This window comes from Rhinopithecus bieti, unplaced genomic scaffold, assembly GCF_001698545.2.
Source record: "Rhinopithecus bieti isolate Rb0 unplaced genomic scaffold, ASM169854v2 scaffold_3854, whole genome shotgun sequence".
Taxonomy (NCBI): Eukaryota; Metazoa; Chordata; class Mammalia; order Primates; family Cercopithecidae; genus Rhinopithecus; species Rhinopithecus bieti.
Window position 1 is genome coordinate 926719 of NW_016804356.1, and position 4715 is coordinate 931433.

The window sequence follows — 4715 nt, forward strand, 5'->3', positions numbered from 1 at the left end:
TTTTTTTGAGACAGAGTCTCGCTCTGTCGCCCAGGCTGGAGTGCGGTGGCGCGATCTCGGCTTACTGCAAGCTCCACCTCCCGGGTTCACGCCATTCTCCTGCCTCAGCCTCCCAAGTAGCTGGGACTACAGGTGCCTGCCACCACACCCAGCTAATTTATTGTATTTTTAGTAGAGATGCGGTTTCTCCATGTTGGCCAGGATGGTCTCCATCTCCTGACCTCATGATCCACCTGCCTCGGCCTCCCAAAGTGCTGGGATTACAGGTGTGAGCCACCGCGTCCAGCCTTTTTTCTTTTTATTATTTAAAATCTAGCAATTTTACTAGACTAGTTCTTGGCATTGGTCATTCTTCACTAGTGTCAGTTACCCAGTGTGCTCTTTCCGTATGTTGTTGCATACTTTTTGTATGCAAGAAAGTTTGTTTTAATTATAACTATTTAATATTTAATCTGTTTCATTATATAATTTTTTTCTTCAGGAATTCCTATTATCTATACCTTGAATGTTTTTTGCCTATTTTTAATATCTGTCTCTTTCTCTCAAATTCTTCTTATATTTCTTTCTTTCTTTCTGATTGTTGAAAAGGTTATGTTTTCATTCTTCTGTTTCTCTTAAGTCACTTTTTATTGTGTTTATTTGCTCTTGTATTTCTTTTAGTTTAGTTTTGTTGCTGATATTTTTATCTTTTATTTCTATTTTTTCCTGATTTCTGGCACCTGACTTATGAGATTTTAAATTCTGATTCATGATGTTCTTTCAGGTCTTTTATCATGTTCTTAATGTCTTTTAACTCATTTTGAAGTCATAGGTTACATTTTGATATATTTTAGAGCATGTTTTCTGGCATGTTTTCATTATTTACAGGGATATTATAATGCCCTTTGCATTTTTATTTTATTTTAGTAACTTCGTGTATTATTTACCTTGGTACATTTCTGTTGCTGATTTTTATGTAAAATTAGTATTCCAAAACCTTAGAAGGATAAAATCAGGATGGTTTTCTAACTTCACAGAGCTACCTCTTTTAGTTTTCATATACTGATCATGAAAATAAGGCAGCTTGATTTCTAGAATTCCCTGGCTTGGCTGCTCTTCTCCATATTTATCAGAACCTTCTCTTTCATTTCTGTAATCATTATCCTGCTCAATCTTGGTTCCACTCTCCTATTTTTTCTCACTTTGGGATTCTGTTTAAAAGGGGAGCCCAGTCTTGAGAGTTCAACCTCACTAGCCTCATTGTCTATTGGAGAGGACAAATCTCCTCGCAGTTTCAGCTGCTGTTCTCTGATTGGCATGTGATACTTTCCAGGAAATATTAGTTGGTTATTTTGTGGTCTCATATTTTCAGGTCCATCAGACATCTTCCTTGCTCCCTCTGCTATCACCAATACAGATGAGACCATCATGCTGGTCTTGTGTCTGTTGGTGTTTTCTCCTTAGTTCTTTGTATATTGAAGCTGAGGGGGCTACCTTGTCACTTCACTTTGTTGTAAATGTTACTCATGGGTTTTAAGTTTTGCTCTCTTGTTGATGTATCTATTTTTATGTGTAGATTCATAGATATTCAAAACTATGCTCCTGCCTCTGACTAGAGTTCATTTTAATTGTAAATCACTCAATTTGTTAATTGCCTTAAAGAAGCCACATAAGCAATTGTTAGGCACGCCTTCCAGCTCATTCAAAATCCAGTTAACAAAGAAGCTCATATAGTTGATTTGTATGTGTTTGCTACTCAGGATTTATTGGAAATTGCAACGCCTCACATAAATCATTGAATTAGCACGAGTTCAGTCCTATCATTCTGCACCTTCTATAACCATATGTGCATTACCCTATAATACCTATCATGCCATTACCTGACACACAAAGTAAAATTCTAAACACTGCAAGACATACACCATACAAAGTATTGGTGGTAATATTATCTAACAGAAATGTTCAACTAATAGGGTCATTCCCATTGCTAGTAACTGAAGTTTACTAGTCTGTAACTCATTGAAATGATCCCCAATTCCCTATGAACTTACAGTAAATACAAAGTGCTAAGTGTTCTTTTCTTTTTGGCAGTTTGGGAAATTATGCATCACTTCATGGACAAATATACTGCAAACCTCACTTTAAACAACTTTTCAAATCTAAAGGAAATTATGATGAAGGTTTTGGACACAAGCAGCATAAAGATAGATGGAACTGCAAAACCCAAAGCAGAGCAGTGGACTTTATTCCTAATGAAGAACCAAATACGTGTAAAAATACTGCAGAAAACACCCTTGTACCTGGAGATCGTAATGAACATTTAGATGCTGGTAAGAGTGAAGGGCAAAGGAATGATTTGAGAAAATTAGGGGAAAGGGGAAAATTAAAAGTCATTTGGCCTCCTTCCAAGGAGATCCCTAAGAAAACCTTTCCCTTTGAGGAAGAGCTCAAAATGAGTAAACCTAAATGGCCGCCTGAAATGACAACCCCTCCATCCGCTGAATTTAAAAGTGAATCTCTGCTAGAAGATGTTAGAACTCCAGAAAATAAAGGACAAGGACAAGATCACCTTCCTTTTTTGCAGCCTTATCTACAGTCCACCCATGTTTGTCAGAAAGAAGATGTTATAGGAATCAAAGAAATGAAAATACATGAAGTAAGAAAAGATGAAAAGAAGGAAGGAAGGAAGAATGTGCAAGATAGGGTGAGTGAAGCTGAAGATACAAAGAGTAACAGGAAAAGTGAAATGGATCTTAATGACAACAATAATGTGGTTGTGCAGAGTGCTGAAAAGGAGAAAAATGAAAAAACTAACCAAACCAATGGTGCAGAAGTTTTACAGGTTACTAACACTGATGATGAGGTGATGCCAGAAAATCATAAAGAGAATTTGAATAAGAATAATAATAACAATTATGTAGCAGTCTCACATCTGAATAATAGCGGGCAGAAGACATCTATTTTAGAATTTCCTGATCTATTACCCTTGTCGAGTGAAGCAAATGACACTGCAAATGAATATCAAATCGAGAAGTTAGCAAATACATCTAGAATCTCAGAGTTACTTGATATATTTGAATCTGAGAAGACTTACTCGAGGAATGCACTAGGAATGGCTCTGAAGAAACAGACTGACAGAGCAGCTGCTGGCAGTCCTGTGCAGCCTGCTCCAAAACCAAGCCTCAGCAGGGGCCTTATGGTAAAGGGAGGAAGTTCAATCATCTTTCCTGATACAAATCTCTTAAACATTAAAGGAAGCCATTCAAAGAACAAAAATTTACACTTTATCTTTTCTAACACTGTGAAAATCACCGCATTTACCAAGAAAAATGAGAACATTTTCGATTGTGATTTAATAGATTCTGTAGATCAAATTAAAAATATGGCATGCTTGGATTTAAGGGAATTTGGAAAGGATGTTAAACATTGGCATGGTGAAACAAAAGAAGCTGCCCACAATAATGGAAACACAGGTTTTGATGCCCTGAGCCATGAATGTCCAGCTAAGCCTTTGTTTCCCAGAGTAGAGGTGCAGTCAGAACAACTCACGGTGGAAGAGCAGATTAAAAGAAATAGGTGCTACAGTGACACTGAGTAAAATATCTCGGCCACTGACCGTCCACACTTGGGCACTGAGAGATTTTGATGTTCTGAAATAAGATTTTATGAATTTGGATACCCTTTTGAGGAACTTGATGTAAACATAATGTTCAGAAATCTCATGTCTGTCTCAATGGGATATTTCTTGTATTACACCTTGTCATTTTTTTCATAATTTATTTACATCTACTTTTGTTTTAAATGGAATGAAGAAGTGTGAAACACTATGGATATGTTTTCCATTCAAATGGCACTTTAGTATATTGTTCTGTTTTCCTATAAAACATCATGGGTGTGATTTTTGTACTGCTGATACTTGTCACAATTATACCTTCTCTGTAATTTCCTCTGAAATAAAATTGAATCACCTGAGGTGCAAACCAAAATACTTCTGTAACTTTTTTCGATATATACTGTCATTCTAAGTACATATACTCTTTATGACTTGGGAAGTATTTGTCTTGAGGCAAGTATTTACCACACACACTAAAATAATGCTGGAAAAAATAAAATAGTAAACTGAAAGCACAGTATTATTAGAAAGCATAACATTTTCATTTTCTTTTTTACTCTACATTTTAAAGATATGAGGGCTATTGTTCTTGAAATAATTACCTATATTAAATTTTCACAGAATATATCTATAAACATTTAATGAACAATGTTGATTTTCCTCCATAATAATGTGAAGTCCATACTCAGAAATTAACTGGAAAGGTTATAGACGTTACTTAAATAAATTATGCACATTACATTTGTATTGCTTACTCTGTGTGATTGATAAGTATAACAATCGTATCACTACAGTTTGTCAGGTTTTCTTCTTATCATATTTGATGAATATTAAGTTTTTCTGTCATGAAAATATATTCCTTTAAAATTTGGCTTCTAAATTTTCTACTGCCTTTGTTCTTCCTCAAATAAATTTTATGATTCTGAAAAAAAAATGAGCATAAATAAGTGGCTTTGCATAAATTTGGAGTGCACATATATGAAACAGGCCTTATCCCATATTCTCCTACATAAACACAAACCATTGACATTCTATAAGTATAAAACCAAAATGCAGTGTTGAAAACTATTTCTTTTTAGAAAGACTTACAAATTCCCTCTTGCTAGTATGTTCTTAATAGATA

The 4715-nt window shown here is 35.1% G+C and overlaps 1 protein-coding gene across 1 annotated transcript in view; it reads left to right on the forward strand.

Moving 5' to 3' along the window:
- XIRP2 (xin actin binding repeat containing 2) overlaps window positions 1-3965 on the forward strand; it is a 77160-nt gene extending 73195 nt beyond the window's left edge. The window contains 1 exon segment of the mRNA XM_017867495.1: window positions 2071-3965. The gene's annotated coding sequence lies outside the window, so the exon portion shown is untranslated.
- The last annotated feature ends 750 nt before the right edge of the window (window positions 3966-4715 follow it).